At 33.4% G+C, this 13,509-nt stretch overlaps 1 protein-coding gene and 1 non-coding gene across 12 annotated transcripts in view; one reads left to right on the forward strand and one right to left on the reverse strand.

Moving 5' to 3' along the window:
• The window catches only part of DACH2 (dachshund family transcription factor 2), a 667,650-nt gene that overhangs the window by 386,203 nt on the left and 267,938 nt on the right, over positions 1-13,509 (forward strand). The gene's annotated exons all lie outside the window — the stretch shown is intronic.
• LOC118608147 lies at positions 11,632-11,738 on the reverse strand. The gene has a single exon (XR_004952942.1). It is a non-coding gene; the product is annotated as a U6 spliceosomal RNA (small nuclear RNA).

A 13,509-nucleotide genomic window follows, 5' to 3' on the forward strand; every position in this document is an offset into this window, starting at 1 on the left:
TGCTACTTTGATCCTCTTTTACATCTTATTTACTGTTGATTCTTCCTAAGGTATTCTTCATTTAGAATATTGTGATTTGTTCTTTTTTATGTTTTCATTTGTGATTTGTTCTTTTTTATGTTTTCTGTCTCCACTTTTATCTTTTCTATCTCTTTGTTAAAGTTCCGAGTTCCTCTACTCTTCCCTTAAGTTTACTGAGCATCATTATAACCAGTGTTTTGAACACTACATCTGTTTGATTGCTTGTCTCCATTTTGTTTAGTTCTTTTTCTGGAACTGGGGTCTGTTCTTTAATTTGGGCCATTTTTCTTTTTCTTCCTGTTTTGGCTGCCTCTCTGTGTTTGTTTCTATGCATTAGTTATAGCAGCTAGGTCTCCAAGTCTTAGTAGAGTGACCTTATGTAGTAGGTGTCCCATTAGAGCAAGTAATGGACTCTCCCTGGTCCCCCTGAGCTGGGTATTCCAGATGTATCCCTTGTATGGCTTGTGTATGCCTTCTTATTGTAGTTGAGCCTTGGATGTTGTTTGCAGATCAATGGAAGGGATTAACCCTTGTGTTGATTGGTTATGAGGCCTGGCCAGTGACTATAGTGGAGGAACTGTTGTGCAGGGGCTGACTTTACAGAGCAGGATTTTCTTTAGCAGAATTCTGGTGTCTTCCCTGTGTTCCCTTTGGGTATTCTATCCTTGGATGTGACTCAGGCAGTGCTTTATTTGAGACCAAAGCCAGCCATTAGGCACGCATGTCAGTATCTCTTGTGAGGGGCCTTGCCATTGGCAGAGTTCAGCTGCAGCCTGTACCCTGCCAAAGGCTACCTGGCATGAACCACCAAGCAATCTACAGATGGCCAACGCCCACACTGGGCTTGGATGTTTCTCAAGAAGCCAAGCTGCAAACTGATGCTGGCTGTTGCTAGTGCCGGGCTTGGGGCTGGATGTTCAGCAAGAGGTACAAGGCACGCTGAGGCTAGATACTTCTTGTTAGGGTTTTGATAACTATTCAGAGATTTTAGAGAAGTCCAAAGTATGAGCCAAGACAGGCTATTTGTATGGGAAAGCTACTGGATGAGGCTTGAGTGGGCTTGCAAGTTGGGTGTGGCAGGATATCAAGGAATCAACAGAGCAGAGTGACCAGTGTTATCCAGGTCAATGGAGACTCAGATATGGCAGCTACCTGTGCCTGCACACAGGATATGGAGGGGGGCTCAACAAACAGCAGTGACTTCTGCCAGCACTTCTGTCTGGGAGAAAGTTGCTCTTCCAGGCTTTGCCCGAAAGCCAGACAGTTCATTTCTTTCATATATATATCCCTGGCATCCCCTGAGCCACTGCCTCGGTACTGGAGTGCTGAGTGAGTTCCTCAGTGGGTATGCCTGTGCTCAGGCCCTTTAACAAGAGTGCCTGAGACTCCTGCAGCCCACCATCTGACTCGGCCACAGTCTCTGCTGATTTTCACATCAAGATTTCCTAGGGATTTCTTTTTCTGGCACTGGAACCCTGGGCTGGGGTATCTGGTGTGGGGGTGGGACCCCTTGCTCCTCTGGGGGAACCTCTGCACCCAAAATATCCTTCCCGATTCTCAACCATCATATGTGACAGTGGGATCAACCTCTTCTGTGTCTCCACACCTTTTACTAGTCTCAATATGGCTTCTTCTGTATATTATTCATCATAGAATTTTTTTCAACTAGACCTCAGGCAATTTTCAACGATGATTTTTCTGTAGTTTAGCTGTGACTTTGATGTGGTTATGAGAGGAGGAAAGCACAGCATTTATCTATTCTGCCATCTTAACTAGAACTCTGAATGTCTTTTTACTGAAGTCAACAGGGACATGGGTGATTATAGGAGAACTGGTTTTAAAACGATATCCTAAATACCAGTAAAATGAATCAGCCTATTTATCTCAAGATCATCTACCTAAAATGAAGAAACTACTTTGAAAATCATCCTATGCTCTCTATGGCATTAACAATAAATTCTCAAGATCCTGACTGACATTACTATTAAATAAGCTATGGCCTTTAGAATTTGAGATGCTGCATAATACCCATCTATCATCTTTTGCTCACACAAGTTGTGCAAATGAATTGCTGAATGAACAGGAAGATACAGTATCAGTTATTCTTGGGCTGATAATACAATGCTTTGCCTTAGTCGTTCTACCATGAAATGTTGTATTGCAACCACTATGATAGTTTAATAACATTTAAAAATGAAAATACTTAGAGTCTGCTAATGCAGGCACACGTTAAATACTTACAATACCAACTCATTATAAACAAAGAATTTACAATGCAATTAGAAGGTAGATATGAAGAGAAATCATGTTCTATTTAAGTCTCTAACAGCTGAAATATAAAATATTCCAAAAAATGTTCAAATTTTTCAAAAAGATAAAACCATACTTTTATTTGTCACGTATTTTTCATCATAATTTTAATATTAAGAAATATTTTAAAACAAAATGAACTTATTTCAGTTTTTGGAATATGTAGTACCAAGCTTTATGAAGACTAGTTTTTTTTATGTATTAGGAAAAATCGGAAGAAAAATAAACATGTTTCCTTTTATTAACTGACTGCATTACACAGGTCCTGATCTTTAACTCTGATCAATAAGGAAACATAGACATTATTGTTTGAAGGGTGATTTTTCAAACTTATTCTATTGCAAATATCTATAGAATTAAAATGGTTGAATTTTACTTTATTTAGGCCTTCAGGAATTGAAATCTTCCATTTTCCCTTCCCCCACTTCCACCTTTTGACAGTAAATATAAAATAATTCCAGTTAGCTGTTAACTAGTCCTTTTACTGTCATAACCTTTAAAATGGAAAAGCTAATTACCTTTAAAGTTGTACATAGACAAAGAAATGAAGTAAGATGGCATCTTTTTAGTCAGGTAACTTATGAGTCTGTCAGTTGTGTTAAGTTTCTTATCACTTTCAGAAATAAAGCTGGCTAATGATTTTGAAACATGGAGAAAATTTTCTCCATCTCCATGAATGACATAAACAGCAGCCTTCTCTAGGTTCTTCATCATCATTCTCATGAAAAAAGGTATCAGAGAAGATAACCACTAAATATTAATGGTATACTTTCCGTATTTTACATGCTTCTCTTAAATAGGGCTTTCTACCTTAAAAGAAGGGGGGAAAACCCTCAATCTTCCCCTAACACATTGATCTGTTTACCCTTTGAAACTGGAATACCAAACATATTGTAAATCCTGACTCTCAAACATTTTAACCTAAGCCTTCTTTCCTCAGACTTTAAATTTGTTCCAGAGAAGAGTTACAAAGCCCTTTTACTATTTTCTTCCCTGTGCCTTCTGTTTGTGATTTAGACAGACTATGAAAGGGCTAGGGGGGAGAACTGAGGAGTGAGAGTAATACAGGAGGGAAAAAAATAGCACTGAATAATCCTTGACATACAACAAATGAACAAAAGGAGAACAAGAGGACATCTTAATTTGCCCCATGTTTTTCAGAGACTAGTAGGTTTGAGGGGATCTTTAGTTTTGGGTAGCTGTCAGCTTTCAATACTGAGGATCCTTCATCTTTTTTATTGACATCCACATTTTTAGAGGCTAGTACGACATAAGAACAATGTGTCTGTATTTTAATAAAGTTGAAATGTTTAAGATCTGTTAAGAAGACACTGTTATATATGTTTACTTTGGCCATTTTTTCCTTTCTAAAATCATTTGCTAATCTATTAATTTGGAAAAATCAAGCTTCTCATTAGAATCACTGATCTTAGTGGTGATAATTTTCTGAAAAAAAAATTCTACAGGCTAGTTTTTTGGTAGATGATCAGAAGCTATCACTTAGAAAGCTTTCTTCTATTTTATTCAAAGCCTTACAAAATGTGCATACTTGTAGATGCCTACTAAGAAAAGTGGCACATTGAGACAATTTTTAGGATAATTCAAGAAATAAAAATATAATAACCTAAATTTTCACAGTGATAATGTGTAAACATTTGACAAAAAAGTATTTGACAAAAATTAATTTTGGGTAGGACATGCATTATCTAGACAAGAGCTTGGTAAATTACATAGTATAACTTTTCCCCTGCATCTCAAAAATTGGCCCATACTGTATATAAAAGCTTATCTAAATTATTCCAGTAGTTTTGAGAATCACTTAATTAATGGAACTAAGAATAAAAACTTTTTTTCTAACATTTTAATAATTAAAAAACAGCATGAATAGAACTTTGTAGTTAGATAAAGCTTGGTTCAAAGATTTGCTTTATTATTTATCATTAAGTCATCTTGTCTAAGCTAATCGATCTCTTTCTTATAGTCTCACTTTCTTCAATTGTAAATTGGCATAATAGTCCTTGCACTTTCATGGAGTTGTTTTGAAGATTTAATGAAATAATATATGTAATATTCCTAAATAGTGTTTGAAATATAGTAGTGGATGTTCAATAATATTTCTTTTTTTCCTCTTACATTGGCTCTGTCCAATGCTGAACTAAAAAGTAGCAGATAGTCCAAGCTTATGGGAAATGTACATTCAAAAAGAATGTAGCTTAAAATTAAAAGGGCTCTTTGCTGTTTAGAAATGTGTAGTGACTTCAATGATGATTTTTTTTAAAGAGTGCTTCATAGGAAAATTTTGCTTTTTAAGCTCCCTTTTACATTTTTTGAAAATATATGATGTACATCCTATGAAGTGGTACTTATAGAAAAAGAAAAGTTATTTACAAGTACTATTGCAATACTAGCTAACAAAATAGTAATCTATTTCACTAAACTTTGCTAAATGACAAAGTAATACAGAGCTATTAAAGCCTCAAGAAGAAAACCAATTCATTCTAAGTCATGATATCATCTAAAACTAAAGCATCATATAAGAGCTAAACAATGCCAAATGGATTTGGCTGAGATCAAAAGCCAAACCTATTTCTTTTCTTTCATCTTCAGTGTTCCATTTCCTAGGAGTATGACCTTACTCAAACATTTATTAAAGTTAGCTTTTGATCTCAATCTTTTTTGGGGGTAAAAAAATGTCAATATTTAAATTCTTCTTCTAAAAACGATCACTCTATTGTGTTTTAATGTTCTAGTAATGTGTGAGTAAATAGGATTCTCTGATATATGTAATAGAAGACTGGTTACATGGGACAATCATTTTTGTGTCAGAGACTAAAATTGAAAGGAAGCATTCTTCAGAAGCAATTAACTGGAAAAAAATCCCCTAGGTCAGTGGACACGTGTTGACTGCTCAGTCTGCTGTCTTTTTAGGTCCTTCGATGAAAATTTCTTGTAATTTGATAACAGATAGCTGCTCATTTGTAATGTAATTTTCTCCTCATAGCTATTCCATGATTATTGAGAGGCAAACACTTATTTCTCCATAGATACTTTTTTTTTTAAAAAAAAAGTAGTTTAAACTTTGTTTAAAAATATCTTAAAACCACTAGGAAGGATGTTTTTCATTCTTCCTTTCATCTATTAGTAAACTATAAGGAAAATTTCATGATATGTTAAAGACACAAGAGACATGACAATGGATGATGATTAGTTGAATTAAAAAGAAAAAAAGTGGTATTTGGTATCAGCGTATATATGCGTATGTGAGTACTACTTACCTGTAACTATGACTACATTCTAAGTATTGAAAATCTTTATATCACATTGTGTAAATCTATTTTATAGAATAGTAAATTTATCAGACACACATTTGTCAAATGCTGCCAACCAGAAAGATAATATTTTAGATTCTGTTATGAGAACCAACTAAGTCATAGTCAGTGCTCTGCAGAAGCCTTCATAGCATTCATTTTAGGTGGAAAAGTGAGGCCTACTTATATACATAATCATAATAAAAGGCAGAAAGTTATGTTATAAATGTGTTCTTATAACTATATTTATGTAAAATACTATAGGAAAGTTCAAAGAAGAAAAAATATTTTCAGTCATAGGAATTAAAGAAAGCTTTGTAGAGTTTGATGGCATTTAAGTTGTTATTTAAAGGCTGGTTAGGCTGCAGTTGGCAAGACAGGGATAAAAGCATTCCAATCAAGAGACAATCTGCAAAGGTGTGAAGATGAGATAGTACTGAGTGTGCATGGGTAACAGAGTATTCAGTCTGATAGAGTAGTGAATATGTGACAAAAAATTAGGAGCTCTGCCTGTAAACATGGGGGGGTAGATTGTGGGAGGTTGTACATAGCAGATTAAGAGTTCTGGCCTTTATTTATAGGTAGTGGTGAATTAAACATTTTTGCGCAAGTGAGCAATGTGAAAATACTACTGTTTATGAAAATATCACTGATAAAAAAGTATGGGATAGACTGAAAGGGGACAGAATTAGAGGCAGGGAGATCACTTAAGAAGTCTGTAAAGCAGTCTAGCTGAGAATGAATGCAGACCTATTAAAATGATTGAAATTCTTAGTTCATTTTACAGAGTCAAGATATCCCTTTTAGATTCATAATGTATCAGTTCGAAGTAATACTATTTAAAATCTTCTTTAAAAAATTACTCTTGTGTTTGAAATTAGTGGTAGCAAGAATTCAAGTTAAAAGGTAAAATGTGTCTTAGCTATACAATCTGATTATTTCACATAGAATTTTCTAAAGTTCCTATGCTCCCAATTCAATTACCACTAGCCAGAACAAATATTTGTTTTAAAAATGCGTCAATATTACTTGACATAAATGACAATAAAAAAAAACATAACTAAGATCCCACATTCTTTAAAAATGTGAAGTAATAACTAGTTAAGAGGAAGTCGAATTTGATAGAATTGAAGAGGTTTCATTACTAGGATCACAAAGAGGAGGGATGGTGGTATGGATCATCTTGAAATTATACCTTTAGCTTAGAAAAGCCCATAATTTATGTCAATCTGGTTGTAAAAATTACTGTAGTCTTTATGGAAACAGCCTACCAACAATATCAAAGACCTAGAAAGGTAACAAAGGAAAAGGAACAAATCAATTGAAATGAAAGGGAATAACCAGAACATTGTTTGGTGACTATGTTTCTGTTCTCATTTTATTGGCTCCGGACACACCATCTTATTCACAGAAACAATAACCATGGGAATTCACAAAGCCACAAAAGATGGAGTTCCTTGTCTCATCATTAAGATGGTGTAATGTTCTTAACATTGTGCTGAGCCATTCTATCCTGATCTGTCTCCAAGCTGTGTATATTTGTTTATTTCTAGCAATAGAAGTTTTGAGGTCAGATGTATTATTACCAAAATGTTTAGAGTTCTGAGTGGAAAAAAAGTTTAAGAAAGATAAATTTCTTTGTCTTCTCTTTCATTTGATTCATTGAAGTTAGTGTACCCCTGTAGCAACCTCAAGCCGTTGTTACAAGTAGAAAAAAATGGTTTGTATCTTTTTATGAATTTATTGTTGATAAGACTGTGACAGAATTCAGGAAACCAGAAAGAATGTGCCATCTTATAAATCATCCATTAGACCCCAGGTCCATGCTGAACCCTTTTGATTGTGTATGCATGTTTGCATGTATGTGTGTATCTCTCCCTGTTAATGATTTGGCCTAATTATTTAATTTAGAATTACTTTCTATTACCCATGGACTAACTCATATATATCAGATAATGACACTTTTGAGCAGGCTGGATAAGAGTCAGAATATCCGTTTGCACTTATCTATTCTACTGGGCCCTAATAAAATACTGGATGCCTGTAGTTCAAACATGTCATCTTAATGTCTTAAATGAGAGTAAATTTTTCACAGCAATTTTAGGAGAAAATCGTGCCCATTAGGTATATATTTTTTAGTATTGGATGACAATATCTCATAATTCTGCAAACCCTGCTCATCCTAGGAGTTATATTACTCTCAGAAGAAATGGAAATAACAATACCAAAAAAAAAACCTTTTTATTACATTTGATTATTAAAAATGCAATAGACTGGTGAATTTCAAAAAAATGATAAAAGTGTTGAGTTAACACACTACATTTTGTGGGGCAAAGTAATGTAAGCTTTATAAAACAATATTGCTATATACCTTGTGTCCTTTGAATATCCAAGAATAAAAGCCAAGTTTTCATGGTATATAATTACTCTCCTTTATAACTCAAATGTTCATATTATTGGTTATTTAAGGTAGCTTCAAGTAATTATACATTCTGATAGGTAATAGAAACATAGTTTTTAATATTTATATTTCAAATCACATAACAACATATACATGTAATTAAATACTATTTTTGACATAATTAAGACTTTCTCCCTTATCTATTTTTCTCTGGAGGTTTAAAACTCATCTCTTAAAAGTTTGGATTTAAAAGAATTAGCATTCACATTTCCTTAAATGTTATACAAATGGATGTCTCTGAGATGTAACCATGTTTATTCACACATTTACATCAATATACCTATGCTTAACTTCATGTGCTCCCTAAATTGAGAATAAGACAAATTCTGTTGCAAATTTTCACATAATTACATTCAATAAAACATATTGCTTTGCTTTCTAAAACAGATGCTTGATGTATACTGATTCAGTAAGCATAAGTTGATGATAAAGAATGGCACCATCGGCCAGTGAAAGAGTAAAACAAAGGCAGAACTCTTGGCATTTTCAGTGTTTGAGTGAACCATATCTGTCTTAGCCCACTTCTCACGTTTGTTGCTATATCTTGGTAGAAAGTTCAGGCAGAATGTGATGAGAAAGAGAATGAAAAATAAACCTACTAAAGAATAATGCACAATTACTAGTGTTGGGGAGATAGACTCTTTTCTTCCGCCTAGTGGTTTCCTTTCACAGCACCCATTTGTTTTTTCTGTAGTCATTCACTGGGCACCACCATGTACCCACTACAGTGTCAAGCACCAAAGAATGCAAAAGTTAAGAATAATACATAGTTTCCAGTAAGGAGCTCACATTCTAGGTAGGGGAGATATGATTAACATAAAATTAATAAATGACAAGGCAATAAGTGTTTATGTTAGAAGTAATGTATTCCATGTAGACACGTTGAAAGTTAATATTGGGTTGAACCTAATTTTAAAGATAATATTTTTAGACAGTTTTAAGTTTACAATAGAATGGAAAGAAAGGTACAGAGATTTCCAAAATACCCCTTCCCTTACACGTGCACAGTCTCCTACATTATCCATATCACTTAGTAGAATGGTGCATTTGTTACCAAGGATAAACCTACATTGACACATCATTATCACTGAAAGTTCATAGTTTGCCTTAGGGTTCATACTTGGTGTTGTACATTCTATGAGATTGAGCATTATGTACAAAGACATATATTCATCATTATAATATTGCAGAGTACTTTCACTGCCCTAAAAATACTCTGCCTATTTGTCTTCCTGCCAACTCATCCCTGGCAACCACTGACCTTTTTATTGTTTCTATAGTTTTGCCTTTTTCAGGATGTCATATAGTTGGAATCATACAGTATGTAGCACTTTTAAGGTTGGCTTCTTTCACTTAGTAATATTCATTTAAGTTTCCTTCACATCTTTTCATGACTTGTTAGTTCATTTCTTTTTAGTGTTGAATAATATTCCATTGTCTGGATGTATCATACTTAATTTATTTATTTATTCACCTTCTCAAGGATATCTTGGTTGATTCCTTGAAACTCATTTTAAATACAAGAAAATTGATTCTGGTGTGAGGAAGTCTCAGATAGGTATAGAACTAGCTGTAAATAAATCCAGTTTTATTTAGCTCTTCTGATTCTTTATGCAGTATTCTTTACATGATAATTTGGGCCAAACACTATTCTTGCAATTTTCTCAGGTCTGTCCTGATGTTATATATTATACTTTGATTATCATAAATATGCAGATTTTCTTAAAATGCAAATTTTTGACTAATCAACATTTCTAGATGTTTTGTTGGATTTTTTAATCTTCCTTTAAGTAGTATATAAGTATTAAGAATGCAAAATGTCACGATTTTAAATAAAAACAATGGAAAAGCATTGTAGTAGCCCTCTGGGGCAATGAAGCATGGCAGTATTTGAAAACTACTATCCAGAAGAGTAGGGGATTGATTACACAGTTGAATCTCTGGCACTTACATGGAATATCCAAGGGAAGACCAGCTACTTAAAAGCCATGAGTGTTAGTGATCTTCAGGAAGCCAATTACCTTTCAGGAAGTTGGTTCATTATTGATGATAAATATTCTCTTAGTGGCAGTTTGATACCTTTGACAAATACAAAATACATTTTTTGTTTTTATTATTTTAATGTTTTTTTAATTACAGTTGATATTCAATATTTTATATTAGTTTCTGGTATACAGCATAGTGGTTTTGTTAAGGGTAGAAAATTTTCAAATGGCCAACTTCTGCTTCCATTGTTTAATGTTAAGGGTGTAGTTATCCTGTGTAAAGATATGCTAATGTTAAGGGTGTAGTTACCCTGTGTAAAGGTATGCTAATGTTAACTTCTGCTACTGTAAACCTGCTTGCTTGTTTAATGTAATTATAGGCTTTATAAGCTACCTCCTCTGAAAGCTCCGGGCTGATTCTCTAGTGGGGAGAGTCAGTCCTGGCAGGCTAATAAAGGCTCATAATTAATCTCAATTGGCTTTGTGGGCCCCAAATTTAACCACACCACAACAGTTGGACAAGAAAATATAATTAAATTTCCATTATCTGATAACACAGAAGTTAGCATTAAAGCTTAATTTTAGACCTATATATATATATTTTTTTAACTTGAGGCCAACTTCCCATTTATTCTGTTTCTAAAGAAAAATAAATAGGAAGTTTTCTTTCAGATTTTACTCTCTAATAAACAAAATGTATTTTATGTTGTCTAATTTACTAATGTATTGCTGATTTTCTACAAAGGCAGAAATGACTTTCCAAAAAGCAGAAGGAATATAAGTCTTGTAGCTACAGTGAGTAGAACAATGTTGAGTAAATGAAATTTCACAGACATCACCAATTACCACTTTATATTATTATCTTCAGTGAGAAGGCTTAAAGTATATCTTCTGAAACATCTGATTTTCTGAATTGCATATTTCAAAAATACATTTAGTAAAATGAATTTCCTTTCTGTCTGGAAGCTATCTTAAGGCAAACTTGATTTTTGATATATATTTGAACTTGGCTAGGTTTTTCTATCTTTCTCTGCTATTAATGTTGTTTAATGCTTACTTACTCTATCTCCCTTGTTTTTATTTATTGGTGACACCTGCTGCAGAGAAATACCAAATAATCCATATGTAGGCTTTACATTGATCTATTACTGTTATTGTTGATTTGCAAATCAAAAGTGAATTCAGTTAATAGTTCAGTATTTTTTACAGCTTCTAAGAATGTGGCTTTTTTCTGTGGTTAACTGTTTTTATAAAGTTATAGTTCAGATGCTATATTCAGATTGTTAAGATATTTGAACTGAAACTTAAATACTTTGAGCAACTATGGAAGAAAAAAAGTCACTAATTTGGCAGTATATCATAAGCTAATAATCTTTTTCTTCTTTTATATTCTTGTTATCAGTTTTTGATTATAGGGAATTACTGACCTGACCAAATATATTTCGTTGTGAGTAAAAGTACACAGAACAAAATATGCCCTTTTAATCATTTTTAGTATACATTTCAATGGCATTTAGTACATTCCCATTGTTGTGCAACCATCACCAAAAATATAGAATGATTCACAAATTTACATTTTATCCTTATGCAGATGCCGTAGTATTTTTCTCTGTATTATTCTAATTTTAGCATATGTGCTGTCGAAGTTAACATATAAATATACTTCTTAAAGTTTCCAGAATTTCTTTGATAATTAAAAAAATGTAAAATCGGTTCAATAGTAGACTTGTATTCAAACTAATTTTGGTAAGTAAACTGCTACCTTTATCTCCGGCTTATTGAAATTGCTAGATATCTAAGAGGTAACACTTTCTGGACTATCAGGTAGGTATCCTATATGAGCGGGCTGGTTTCTTTGGAGTAATCATATACTTGAGCATGGAATGGCTGTGAAAGGGAACAGCTGCTACTTTCTCATATTCCTGTAATCCTGGGCTAACTAGGCATTGGAGCAGTTACTCTTGTCCTAATGTCAGAAATTTGAGATGTTATGTCACCCATAATCTATATCTAATGCACTCCCTATCCTAGAGTTACAATGATATTTACTGGATTTGTCACTACTTATTTAAAAATCATATACCAATGGAAAATCAGGGCTACAAGACCTCAGAAATCATCCCCCCCCCGGCATTATTGAAATATAGTAGATAATTAGTTGCTTGTATTTACATTGTTTAATTCAATGAGTTTTTTTAATTATAGTTGGCATACAATAATATATTAGTTTCAATCGTACAGCATAGTGATTATAGAACTATATAACTCACAAAGTGATTACTCCACTAAATCTAGTATCCTTCTTCCCCCTTACGTATTTATTATAACATTATTAACTATTTTCCTTATGCTAAACTTAATATCTCCATGTCTATTTTATAACTACCCATTTGTATTTAATTCGTTTGCCCTTTTTCACTGCCCCCAAATCCCGTCCCATCTAGTGGCCTTCAAAATACTCTCTGTATCTATGAGTTTATTTCCATTTTTGTTGTTTATTTTGTTCTTTAGCTTCCACATGTACATGAAATCATGCAATATTTGTCTTTCTCTATCTGACTTATTTCATTGGGCACATGCCCTCTAGGTCCATCAAGGCAATATCTTTTTCCATTCCATTCCTTTTAGTCTGTGTGTGTCTTTTCATCTGGAGTGAGTCTCTTGTAGGCAGCATATGTAGGGGTCTTGTTTCTCTTTCCATTCAGCCACTCTATCTTTTGAATGGAGCACTTCATTCTTTTCCATTTGAGGTAATTGTTGATAGCAATGTAGTTCTTACCATTCTTTATTCATATTTTTAATATATATATATTAAAATATATTAAAAATATATATATATATTTTTTTTCTTTTTTAAAAAATCCCTCCAACATTTCTTGTAATACTGGCCTGGTGATAATAAATTTCTTTAGCTTCTTTTTGTCTGGGAAGCTCCTTATTTGTCCTTTAACTCTAAATGATAGCTTTGCTGGATAAAATATCCTTGGTTGTAGATCCTGGGTTTTCATTATGTTAAATATTTTATCCCAAGCCCTTCTGTCCTGCATAGTTTCTTTTGAGAAATCAGCTGACAGTTTTATGGATGCTCCCTCATAGGTAACTAACTGCTTTTCTCCTGCTGCTTTTAAGATTCTTTCTTTATATTTAAACTTTGGCATTTTAATTATGATGTATCTTGGTGCGAGCCTCTTTGGGTTCATCTTTCTTAGGACTCTGAACTTCCTGGGGCCGTATGTCTATTTCCTTTACCATGATAGGAAAGTTTTCCATCATTATTTCTTTAAATAGCTCTTTAACTTACTGTTTTCCCTCAGATACCTCTATGACATGGATATTTTTACATTTAGTTGTGTTCCATAGGCTCTTTAGATTATTATTATAGTCTCAACTTCTTTTTTCTTGCTGTTTTGATTGGATACCCTTG

Source organism: Rousettus aegyptiacus, unplaced genomic scaffold (assembly GCF_014176215.1).
Source record: "Rousettus aegyptiacus isolate mRouAeg1 unplaced genomic scaffold, mRouAeg1.p scaffold_m13_p_9, whole genome shotgun sequence".
NCBI lineage: Eukaryota > Metazoa > Chordata > Mammalia > Chiroptera > Pteropodidae > Rousettus > Rousettus aegyptiacus.